The 13,224-nt window shown below is 42.2% G+C and overlaps 1 pseudogene; it reads left to right on the top strand.

Annotated features, from left to right (window-relative positions):
* Window positions 1-1,787: 1,787 nt before the first annotated feature.
* Window positions 1,788-13,224, top strand: part of LOC102488191 (28 kDa heat- and acid-stable phosphoprotein pseudogene) — an 82,455-nt pseudogene continuing 71,018 nt past the window's right edge.

Genomic DNA, 13,224 nt, shown 5'->3' with positions numbered 1-13,224 from the left:
TTCTCGCTTTCTGTCTCTATGTCTCTCTCTGTCTGTCTGGTGAGCGCACGCGCCCTACAGTGAAAATCTCTCCAAAAAAAAAAAAAATTCTCCATCTCTTTTTTGTCCCTTTTTGTTTTGTATCTTTAGGTATCCAAATTTTAGGAGGAAAAAAATCAAAACATTAAACACCATAGCACAACACTGTGCAGTCCAGTCAGAATTTGAAATAATAAATAAAAGCCTGGTGACAAATACAACCCACAAGCATTAAACTTTCCAGTTAGTTTTCAGACATACATCTTTTTGAAGAATTGTTTCAACCCCAAATCTGCTGTAGGTAAAGAGAGGACAAGGAGTATTCCTTCTTCGGTTTAGAAAATGAAGAAACATACATCAACTTGAGTTTCTTGCCTTTGGAACAATGTGAAAAATCACACTGAAATGTCTGTGCTCCCGAACCTGGGCAGCTTTTTCATTTTCTCTTAAGACAAAGAAAAAAGAGATTTTCAGAGGAAAGCTCAAGTCCCAAGGCAAAAATTTTTATAACCAAACTGTCCCTAGAAACTCTTCTACCATGAACACTCGATGGTCTGCTTCCATGAAAAAAGAACAAAGAACTGTAGGATTTTAGAGATGGAAGGATCTTAGCCCGAACTTCTAACTGATGCTTCTCTAGTTCAGAAAATGGGAGGTCCACCCCCAAAGAGTCTGCAGCTTGTGTGACTCATGATCATTGTTACAGACTCACACTTAGTAAATGCCTCCTGCCTTTGTCCACAGGACTATGAGGAAGAGATCATAGTTAGGCCGTTGAATTACACAGCCCCTGTCCAGCCCTGGCTCCGGGTTCATGTTGACAGAAGTTCACTTCTTCCACATTTGTCAGATGTGGCAAAGGACAAAGCGATAGTAGGATTTACGGAGTTGTCCCTTCCGTACATTCTAACTGCTACTCTAATGTCTCCTTTAACCTCACCAATCACAGGATTTACAGAATCGTTAGAAATGAGAGATTAAAGAATCATCATGGGAAATGGCCTGCTCCTGTGGTGTAATGCTAAAAACGAGGGGAACTTCACCTCGATCCAGGCGGTGTTTGTACCCCAAGGTGAAAGTTTCCATGATTCCGATTTTAGTTCCTAAAACAATGGGTGGTATGATGGACGAGGCAAATACTAATGTCAGAAGAAGAGGAAAGACTCCTAAAGTGCATTGTGTCTGCAGTTTATAAGCAGGATTGTGCTGGTGCGTTAGTTAAATGATTTAGAAAATCCGAAGGCTCTCACACTTACCAGAGTATCTTGCCTTCAGAAACACAATTCTTTTTTCAAGGTCTCAAAGGTAATGTTCTAAGGCTTCGTGCAGACTTTTCTGGAGAATGTGAGACACAACATTTAACATTTCCATCTGTTTCCTCCATAATAACCGAAGACAACTCTAAGGCACAGGCCGCCTCTAGGCCTCTGCACACCTACAGCACCCTGAAACGTCAGGGCACAGAGGCCTGGATTCACTCCCGACTTCTCAGCGGTGCAAAGAACCATACGCAAATCTTCTCCATCACTGTCATCCTCATTCTCATCATCCCCATCATCATCTGGTTCTCACTATAATCCTGAAAGTAGAAACTATGACCTCAAGTCTATTGATTAAGAAATCTATTGATGAGTAGGTCAAGAGTTATTCAATATTTTTAAGTGATTTTAAATTAATTAATTAATTTCTTCCATGTGCAAGAGAGAGAGAGAGAATAAGAGAAAGGAAGAGAAAGAGAGAAACAGTATCCCCAGAAGGGTCTCCATGCCATGATCCACTGCCAGCCTCAGCCATTCCTGGATCATGGGTAAGTGGGTGCCTGCTGTACTCAGGGAAGCCCTCACACCTGAACCAGGAACTTTCCCCTGGGGGACTGCCTCTTGGAATGTCCCATTTTACCAGTGCATCGTCACTCAGCCTTATTCAGTATTGAAGACTAATTTAGTGGTGGGTTCTACAGGATTTTTCAAAGCCGATTCACCATCTACCAGACAGTTCCTGATCTCTTCACACGAACAGAATGGATGGCTCCGTTCTCAGAATCCCTTTTGGACCCTGCACACATTTCTGCCACAGCACCTGCAACACCTAAGGTAACCATGACCTGCCTGTCTCCCCTTACCAGATTCTAGCTGTGAATTCCTAAGATTATGGTTATCTTTACCGAGAAATCAGTTTTTGTTTGTTTAGGTTTCTGGCATAGGGCATGTGCACTCACTGGAGAAATAAGAGAGAGGGAACATGAGAAATCACCCTTGAGAGGAAACGGCCATGCCGTAAGCCCCTCTCCTCTTGGGATTTTGGGCACACACACATACACTCTCAGAGTGAGTTTCAAGCCACCGAGTCTGGGACTCAAACCATGGTTAACTATGTAGGAATCCAGTGCCTTAACTACTATGCCACTTGCTGACATCAAAAAGGAATTTTAAAAATCTTTATAGTTCAATCAATTCAATAGTTCCTGATGTATGTATACTGAGCTGGCAAAAAAGAAATCTCGACTTAAATGTTGATCAATCAGTTTGCACAGTGTTGTATGAATTTAAACTGCAAGCGAAACTTGTGTGTGTGTTTTTCTTTTCTATTTTTCACATCAGCCTGGTGAGCTGGCAGGGAAAATGTCCCTCAGATCTCTTTCCTTTCCTAGGCGCAGTGCTCTACGAGTGAGTTTTCTAGTACTCTTCTTTTCAGCTCAGGATATTCTCTAGGTTCTTAATGTCAAACCATCTGTTCCTCATGTGAGTCCAGCATGTCTGCTCCTTCCCTATCTTACGGTCTCCTTCACTGACCTCCTCACTACAGACAGCCAGTTGGATGGTCAGGCATTGCTTTCCAGTTTTCATTGACAAGATCGTAAATGTGAGAGGGCTCAGGCAGTGGTGCAACCCAAGAAGCATGAATGCAGTACTTCCATCCATACGGAAAAGGTCCTGGGTTTGCACTCTGAGACCTCCCTGGGCATGTGGGGCATGCATGTGCTAATGAGCCATGCTGGGGGAGAGCAGGGATGTTCTGTCTCTTTTTGTCTCTCTGTCTCACTCTTATATGGAGAATATAAATAAGCTTTAAAAATAGAAGACCATAAACATTAGAGACTGAATGTTACCAGAATGTCTCACCTTAAATCATTATTTTTGATCAATTAGCATTAGATTTTATGTTTGTTGTTGGCTTTCTGTTAAAGTAAGACAATGATTCAGCTCTTGTTCTTGTTACTCCTCTTACCTGTATAGCTGTTATTTCTATTTATTTTATTGGGTACACCTAAACTTATTTTCCATCAGTACTCTCCCTTCATTTATACCCTCAATTTGTTGAGGAGCACATCCCAAGTAACTTTCTGAGGAAGATGCATGGGTGGTAGATTTTGCAAAGAACTGGTGTACCTGAGTGTATTTTGTTACTGGGTTGATCATTTGGCTGAACATTAGAAGTAGAAAACATTTTCAGTCATACTTTCACTTCCCATCCAGGTACTGTTGAAAACTGTGGTGCCCAGCTGGCTCTCACCTGCCCTCTGACCCTGCTCCCGCAGCTGGGCAGTCTATGGCTCCCACCCTGAATTTCACCAGTAAGTCCAGATGTGTGTAACCATCCACGCACCCTTCCTGGCATTCAATAGGCTCTTTTGATAGGATTTTGGTATTCTCCAGTGTCTTTGCACAAATGTCACCATCCCAGTGAGGCCATTCCTGACCACTCCATTGAAGGTGCTCACCTGCCCCAGCCCCTCAGCCTCTTCCTTGCATGCCCTACTTTTGTCCATAGCATCTATCAATCTCTTAAATCTTAAATAATTCTCAAACTTTTGTTTTCTCTTTCATCCCTAGAATGTAACATCCCAGAGGGAAGGGATTTGGAACTCCGTCTTACATCTTGTAGGTATTTAATAGATATTTGTTGAAAAATGTTTGTGTATTTCATATTTAAAACAGAGGCAATTAAAGCTCCATCTACACATGCAGGACTTGACAACTTTCAGACTTCACTCTAAATTAAATGTATGATCAGGCTGGTGGGTGACATGATGGCTAAGGTGCTGGATTCACATGAGGCCAACTATGGTTTGAGGCCTGGACCAGGCAGCCTAGTTTCTGACTTTCCCTCTCTCTCTCTCTCTCTCTCTCTCTGTCTCTTTCTGGTGAGCACACATGCTCTATAACAAATTAAAAATCAATAATAAATAAAATTAAATAAATAATTCTTTGAAGTGTCCACAAGGGGAGCTGGTTATTGCATTAAGGGCTTCCTCAGATGAAAGGTTGAAGAAGGATTTACACTCAGGTGCAAACATCCATGTTTCTCCCAAAGAGTTTATTCTAAAAAGCAATTAAGATAAAAAAATTATATGAGAGTAATGAATAAGTATTTTTTAAAGTAAAATGTCAGTACAACGGGGGAGGGTTGTAGAGAGAGAAAAAGAAACACTAGAAATCAGAAGTAATTTCACTTACATAGATAGTAGAATTACTGATGATTTTTTTTAATCTCTATTTTCCTGGACCTTTAAAATATTTGTATTTTTAATAGAAATTTGTAAAAATTTTCAAATTAAACAAAACATGCTTTCAAGATGCTGCAGTGAGTATGTGAGTGTGTTTCTGTGTAAGGTGAATATCCACTTAACACTTCTTCACTCCAGGTAGCTTACTATCTGATTCTCCTCTCCAGCGTTTTTCTTGTCCTTTTAACTTCTTAACCATTCAGAAATACCAATCTAATTTAGGCATAGAGATTTATTTCAAAAGCTTCTATTTGATAGAGTGGTTAGCATTTCTGCTACCTAGGCAACAAAATATGTCTATATTGCTAACAGCTTTTCATTTTTAGCAAAGTGAAATCTTAAAATCTTTTAATAAACTTATAAAAATAAAAGCAAAAATTAAACATATTCCTTGATGTTAAAAAAGGGGAAAAAAATGAGAGGGATTTCAAAAGGTTCATGGACAAATGGAATTAAAGTATGAGTTTAATTTGGTGCAAAAAATTTTTGAAACCTATTGTTTTTTCTCATAATCAGCATTTTCTCTGAATGTTTTGAAGACCCCACTCATGGGCTGCATGTTGGATCATGTTTCTTGGAGACAGAACAAGTTTGGAGAGAGGAAGAAGTGTCCATATTTCAAAATGAAACATCTGAAGTATCAATAAAGTCTTCTTCTAATTTTCAAGGTTTGGTTAATCCTTTGAAGGGCATACTGATTCCCTATGTGTGTTGTATCGTATATACACATAAACTCACATATGATACTTTTTAGATTTTGTATACTATGCATCTTTTTATAAAATACATGGAAGTATTAAAAATGCATATAGGGTCAGTCGGTGGTATGGCGATTCGGGTTGCTGGATCCCACATGAGTCCCGGACCTGGTGACTTGAAGAACATACTGGCCATATGTTAGCACACCCAAAGTCTAGAGAGGAGCATGAAAGAGAAGAGGCTGTGGCATGGAAATCCCTGGGGGTGATTGCTCTCTCTCTCTCTCTCTCTCTCTCTCTCACTCGCTCTCTCTCTCTCTCTTGTTCCTGGTGGGCACTCGCCCTGTATAGTACTTTTTTTTTTTTAAGTAACAAAAATACATATAAAGATCCCAACTCAAATACTTCACCCTAAATGCCAGAGATCATTTCTCCCGAATGCAGCTTTGAAATCTACTCATTTACAGAAGCGGTAGATCACGGGCATTTATCATACCATTAAACTTCTGCAAAGTCACAGTTCTTCAGAATCATCGATGTACCATAACCAAACCGTTCCAGTACACTCTGTCATTTCGTGTCTTTCCAGTTTTTGCTACTATAAATAACATGTAAAGAACATCCTTGTGTGAAAAGCATTGTCCGCATCTCTTCTTCATCCCTACCGACAGAATTCTGCAAGAGAACTCAGGGGTGTTAGTCTCCTGAAACATTCTGCCAGGTGCCTTCCCAGGAAGACAGTGGCAAGAGACGCCCCTGGACCTGCCCCACCGCCCCTGGTGTTACAGGATGACAGGGTCCGTCTGACTCTCTCTAGTCCTGACTTAACAGTTAACTACACAATGTGAGGTTTAGTCGTGTGAGATTGGGGGAAGATGAAATTCTCCCCACCTTTATGGACGACCCATGCTTTTTACCCATCTTTTTTTCCTGGGAAGTATTAGTATTTTTTCCCTTTAGATTTATAAAAATCTCTGAAAACAAATGTTATTCATTCTTTGTCACCAGTGGCAGTTTCAGTTTGTCATTTTAATGACTCTTATGATTCTTTTTCTTTTAGTTTTAAGAAGTGATCGTGAGATCAGCAGATGGCGTAACGGTTAAGTTGCTGGACTCCCCTGTGGCCAAATGTGATTTGAGTTCCAGAACCAGAGGCTTGAACTCACACCAAGCGCATGTGCATGTGCTCCCAAAATCCTGAGAAGAGAATGGAGGAGAAGGGATTGTGGTGTGGCCATCCCCCAGGGGGGTGATTTTTTACTTTCTGTTTCTCTGTCTCTCCAGCAAGCACACACGCCTAATAGCAAACATTTTTCTCTCTCCAAAAAAAAAAAAGAAGTGATCATTTTGACATGTACAGATGTTGAAATTTTATAAGAAATCTGTTGATGAGGCCAGCAGGCGCCATAGTGGTGAAGGTGCTAGATTCTCACATGGCTAACTGGTTTAAGTCCCAGATCCAGTGGCTTTAAATTCACATTAGGCATGTGTGAATATGTCCCCAGAATTCCAGAAGGAGGGTGGAAGAGAAGAGATTGAAGCCGTCCTCCCTGGTGTGTGTGGTCTGGTGGGGGAGGGGGGATGTTTCACTATCCCTCTCTCTCTGTTTCTCCAATGAGCACACACACACTATGGCAAACATCTTTATAGGTTACTTTTGCTTACTGAAGAAGTCCTCCTTTTGAGTCACCCCTATTTTCTCCTTATATTTGTGTTGTTTTAATTGCTACATATATGTATTGTATAATTTAGATATCACTGGAATTGATTATTGCATGAGACACGTGGAATGAAGTAAGGATCTCGTTGGATACTTTCTGTATTACATTCTCTGAGTCTTTCCACATTGCATCCCTTTCTTTTGGGATGCTGCATTTTTAGTATGCCAAGGCTTTACATATAGCAAGGGGGCTTTTCTTTTCTTTTTTTCTTTTTCTTTTTTTTGGAGAGGTTTTTGCTATAGAGTGTGTTCACTTGCCAGAAAAACAGAGAGAGACAGAAAGCAAGAAACCACCACCACCATGACCACCCCGGGGGGGATGGTCACGCCGCAATCCCTTCTCCTCCATTCTCCTCTCAGGATCTTGGGCATGCACGCACACGCGCCCGGCGTGAGTTTAAGCCACTGGGTCTGAGACTTGAACTGCGGTTGACTACATGGGAGTCCAGCAACAGCCATTACGCCAACTGCTGGTCCCAGGGGGCTTTTCTTTCAGAATTCTTCTCTTTCATTGACCCAGTGCCACTTTGTACTGTAACTTTGGAATATGCCTTCCATCCAGAAGAAAGGGTTCACCCCTTCTTAGCTTTCTTTTCCCAATTTCCTTTGGGAATATATTCTCATATATTTATTCTTCCAGCAAAACTCCCAAAGGAAAAGAAATTCGTCGATAGTTTATTGAGTTGCATTAAACCTAAAAATTAATGTGGGCAAAGCTGCTATTTTATAACCATTCACACAGATGCACTGTATGTGTTCCCATTTATTTAAGCCTGGCTTTATGTTTCTTGGTTTAGTTCCATGGCATTTTTCACAGAAAGTTCTGACACATTTCTTATTAAGCTTGTATTTCAAGGTGTTTTATATTTCTGTTACTATCATGAAAAAGATTTTTCCTCATTACATTTTCTGATGGAAGGTTTGAAATCCATTTGTCCTTATAGTCATTCATCTTTCTGAACTCTTTTAATTATTTTTTAGCTGATTTTCTAGGCAGAGATAGTGTATGATCATACCATCTGCGAATAATGATAATTTTGTTCCTTTCTTTCAGTAATCACACTTCCTATTTTTGTTTTCTTCAGTAACAAAGACTTATAAACAAGAAGGAGAACAGCAGACATTTTTGTTTTGTTCCTGAAGTTAATAGAAATGTCCTAGTGGTAATTTCACACACACAAAAAAATGAGCTGATCTATCAGTGTAAAATATTCTTTTTCATTCCTACTTAATTTCTTTTTGCCAAAGGATACATGCACTCACCAGAAAGATAGATGGCAGAGAAAAGAAGGAAGTGCCCCAATGGGCTATAGTCACACAACTCCTTCTCCATGCTCTATCCTGTCGGGATTTGGGGCATGCAGGCAAATGTACCCCATGTGTTTTTCAAGCTGCCAGGCCCAGGACTCGAAGGGCAATCAGTCCTGTGGCATTCAGCTCCCTTAACCAGCAGACCATGGGGCTGGCCCTATAAGATATTATTTAATGTGCTAAGAAAGAAACTACTCTCCTAGTCAGCAGTAATAAACATATTTTTTCTATTTATAAATGTTTGCTATACCTTTATCAATATCTTTCTTTTTCTTTATTTATTTTTAAAATTGTGTCAGAGGGTGCATGCACTCAGCAGAAACAGAGAGACAGAGAAAGAGGGAGAAGGAGAATGCGACCCACAGGGGAATGGTCACACTCTCCTGCTTGCCGCACCGTAGTTGGGCTAGGGCAGAAAAATTTACCGTAATTACCTATTAAAGTACTCATCATTGAGATGTTGTTTCTTCCCAGATGGATCTAGAAAGGCTATGCGATTCAGATTAAAATCTAACAGAGAGTTTTCTTGGGACATAACAAACTGATTCGAAAACTTACACTGAGGAACACAGCATAAGATGGGTAAGTCAGTTTTGTAGAAGAATAATTTGGGAGCCTTACTATATTGGATCCTGAATTTTACTTTAAAGCTATAATCACCAAGAATAGACAAATAGAACCAGGGAACAGAATAGTTATTTCATATGTAAGTGCTTACACGTACATGGAGACTTGATATATGACGAAGGAGGTTTTAAAACAGTGGGAAGTCTACTCCGTGGTGCAGTGGTGACTCCCTGCACAGGAGAAGTTGCATTCCACAGGGCGACAGCCTTTCGAATGCCCATCACAACCTGAAGCATGCTAAGCAGGCTGTGAGGGCCTAGGATCCTGCAGCTGGAGGACTGGAGAAAGGGGATTGCAGAGTGAATAGACCATGGAAGGTACACAGAGCTCTCTCTCTCTCTCTCTCTCTCTCTTTTTTTTTTTTTTTCGAGAGGTTTTTTGCTATAGGGCACATGTGCTCAAACCGCGGTCAACTACGTGGGAGTCCAGCGACATAGCCATTACACCAACTGCTGGTCCCTATCTTTCTCTCTCTCTCTTACTTACTCTCACATGCAGATACACACAACGAGTAACAACAGCAACAACAAAATCCAAAATCATGGGCAAAAGACTAACTAACTTTATGTTTTTGTTTTTGTTTTTGTTTTTAATTTCTTTTCTTTCTTTTTCTTTGAAATAGAGGTTTTTGTTGTTGTTGTTGTTTGCTTTTTTTGTTTGTTTGTTTTTGTTTTGTTTTTGTTTTTTTTTGCTATAGGGCACGTGTGCTCACCAGAGACACAGAGAGAGACAGAGAGACAGAAAGTGAAAAATCACCTCCCAGAGGGATGGTCACACCACAACCCTTCTCCAGTCTCCTCTCAGGATCTTGGGCACACACACACTCACACCCAGCTTGAGTTTTAAGCTCCCAGGTCGGGGGCTTGATCCTCTGTCCACTATATGGAAGTCCAGTAATGTAACCATTACTCCATCTGCTGGTCCCATCTTTTTTTTTCCCCCATTCATCTGTCTTTTTCCACTAGAAGATTAGTTCCATGAAGATAAAGATTTTGTGTTCTCTTCCCATTTGTACCTCCTGGGCCTGGACAATCTGAGTACACAGTAGTTGTTCAGTAGACATTTTTGATCTATCGAACTATTGAATGAAAAATGTATTTTACTGCATTAGTTTTCATTGTTTTTCCTAGTGTTACATAACAAAAAAATTAGCATTTCTATGAAGGTTTGGAGAAAATGTTTCAGTACATTCTATTCCCAAGAGCAGAAAGAAGTGACTCAAAGCTGGACCTTGCGCCACAGCTGCAGGAGCCGCAGGACCCAACAGAGGGAGGAAGGGAGGTGGCAAGGCCGGGCAAGGCGGCCCGCGAGCCCTGAGGAGATGGACGCACAGCTCCAGGCCGAAAAGCAGAAAGCCAGGGAAGAAGAGGAACAAGAAGTTGAGCTGAGGCTGCAGGTGTCCCCAGAAAGGGAAGAAATCTCTAGACTCAGATGAGAGTGAGGATGAAGAAGATAACTACCAGCAAAAGCTCAAAGGCTGGAAGGGCTATTGACATGGAGACCCCCCCACCTGGTGGCCCAGACAGCCAAAACGGTCACACACCTAGGTCTGGACGAGCCAAAGGAGCTTTCAAGAAGAGAATGAGAAGAAATTGAGAAACAGAAAGCAAGAGAGCATGCCATGAAAATGCATTTAGCTGGGAAAACAGAGCAAGTCAAGGCCAACCTTGCCTGGCGACTGTCATCTGGAAACAGTGGGAGGAGGCCACAAGGAGGAAATGAGAGGAGAGGAAAGCAATAGATGATGCACTTTGTCAGGAAAGCGGATGCAGTTGCTCTCTGTGAATCTGCAAGTGTGGCTGGGAGGAGATGCCAGGTCCCTGCCACGACCTTTGCAGTGTCTGGCCCGCCCTTTGCAGCAGCCCCTCATGGCCAGGAGGCCCCTTGCAGCCTGGGGCCTCCTCTTCATCTTAGCACAGAAATCATTCAGGGAGTGGGGGGGGGATGGGGAGGGATAGGGGCAGCTGCTGGCCAGTTTGTGGCAACTCGCCCATCTGTCGCCTGGGCACTAACTGGGAGGGGATGTCATCGGTGTGACCATGCCCGTGGATCCCTGAGGGTCACAGCTCCTCCCTGGTCAGTCCCTTGTTACTGAGGTCTCTCCTCTCTGCCCTTCCCTGCCCCATCCCCACCTTCCTGGCCAGGGCCTGGGCCCATTTTTAACCCCACCCATTGATCATTTTAAGAAACCTCTGTTTACTCTGCAGCACTCAGGCATGACGTGCTCTACAAACTCAGCCTGTACATTTGGCAGATTAAACTTGACATTATCGTAAAAAAGAAAAAAAAAAAGCTGGACTTTGAAAGATAGTAGCTGAATGCCCAGTGCCATTATTTGATAATAAGCCCTATATGTATATGTGCTTTTAAGAACGTTCTATATTTAAACATTCAAAATTACAAAACAGTCAAGTGAGGAAATTAGTGTCTATTTTTTAATACGGCATGTGTTACAGGTTTCTTCTAAATAGTTACATTAAAATATGATTCGACTTATAAAGTCACAGGAGTTTGTTGTCCAGAGTAAAGTAGCTCTCCCATTCCTCTTGTCAGGATTTGGACATAGCAGGTATTATCCTAGGGAAATTAACTATGCAAATCTTCTCTTGGACTTCTCAGTTAGAAGTTCTCTTAGAACTCCTCAGTTCTAACAATATGGTTCTATTTTTTGGTATCAAGTTCCTGGCTGTGCTTTCTTACTGACTATCCGAAGAGAGTTCCTGTCTTACTCAAGGAAAGGCAGCTTCGCCAAGAACTTGAGGGTGCAGCGCTTGAGTCAGGAACTTGTCAGCTGTGGGACTGTGGTCCAGGTACTTACTCTCTCTGAGAGTCCATTTTTATAACTTTAAAATATGCATGATTCAAGTACCTACCTCCTAAATAATTATGAAAATTACCTGACCTAATACACATAAAGTGTTTAGAAGTCCTGAAATAGAGTGAATATTTAACCAGATACTAGCTAGACGCAAAAAGAAAAAGAGCAGTCATCATCCTGACTGTCCTACTTTAAAGCAAGACAGGGGTAGGACGAGTCTGGATGAGGAACCTCCACGAGTCTGTCACTCGGGCAATAGTTCTCAGATTGATTCACGCTGCACTGCGCTGTGTCCATATCTGGCTAAAACCGCAAAAACACAGACCCCAGTCAGCCGTCCCTTTTCCCAATATTCCAATGTCTGAGATCAAGAAGTCAAAGTCCAACATCCAAAAATTGACTTAGCATTTCTGTTTTCTTCTGAATGTTTCACGTCAACCATTCCTCCCCATTCAGATTCAAGAAGAGGTTTTATTCATGTGTGTGCCCTTAGCATGGAACACAAGGCCCAGAGATAAGCAAGGGGTTGACTGTGAAGGCAGACTCTGCAGATGGCAGCTGAGAGGCATGTGGAACCAGGGATTTTTGCATTCCCATTTGGAGATCTAAGAGAGCTTGCCTAAGAGAACCAGGTGACACTGAATAGCTCAGGGCAGACCCCTCAGCCTTAGTGCAAAGTTGAGTCAATCTGCAAAGTTGCTCAGACATTATTCCTTCACTTACGAAGAATTTGTGAGTTTCTATCACTCGCCAGGCACTACCAAGGCATTCAGATTTCTGAATCCAAGAGTTATCATTTCTACTACAGGGTCTCAGCCCTCACCCAGCTAACTGATCAGGTTCAAGATCTGAAGCCACGAATAGCTGTGCAGTGATTCGACAAAGTTCTGACACGGCTTTCTAAGCCTTCATCTTGACCCAACAAATGTCCTCCCCATATTGGACAATACGCCTGTTTCAGTTCAACCACTCCAGACTTCCACTGTCTGGCCAAAAGGATGACATGACTCCCTGCTCTGGCTCCAGGTTTCCGTGCTGGGTGCTCTCTCCATCTGGAAGTCTCCCCACCTTCCTGGGCACATCCAAATCCTACTTCCCTTCAGGCCTCAGCTGCTCTGAAAAGTGTGTTCCCTACTGAGTGAAGGGCACTCCAACAGCCCTGGTCCTGGGTGTGAAGGCCAGAGGTCCCACGTGGACAACCTGTCTGGTATTGGTCTCCAGTGCTTCAGAGTTAGTCTAAAAACAATGGAATGAATGTCCATTCACAGACAGAAACCTCTTCACTTCATCGACCATGAAACTCGCACTGAGAAAGATTGAGTGACTCCTTCCAGGAAACCCAGTGATGGGTCTGCTAGAAGTGCGAGGCGGCAGGGCATGGAGAGGAACGCTTGGTTCTCTAGCTTTGGCACGTCTAATGTGGATCCTGCGCCCACAGCTTACTAGGTGAGTGACCTCAGGCTGGCTCCTTTACCTTCCCGAAGGACTTTTTCTACTCATAAATTAGAAAGGATAATACTTCCTG

This window comes from Tupaia chinensis, unplaced genomic scaffold (genome assembly GCF_000334495.1).
Source record: "Tupaia chinensis unplaced genomic scaffold, TupChi_1.0 Scaffold000112_1, whole genome shotgun sequence".
Lineage (NCBI taxonomy): Eukaryota > Metazoa > Chordata > Mammalia > Scandentia > Tupaiidae > Tupaia > Tupaia belangeri.
This window is presented reverse-complemented; position numbering and strand designations above follow the sequence as displayed.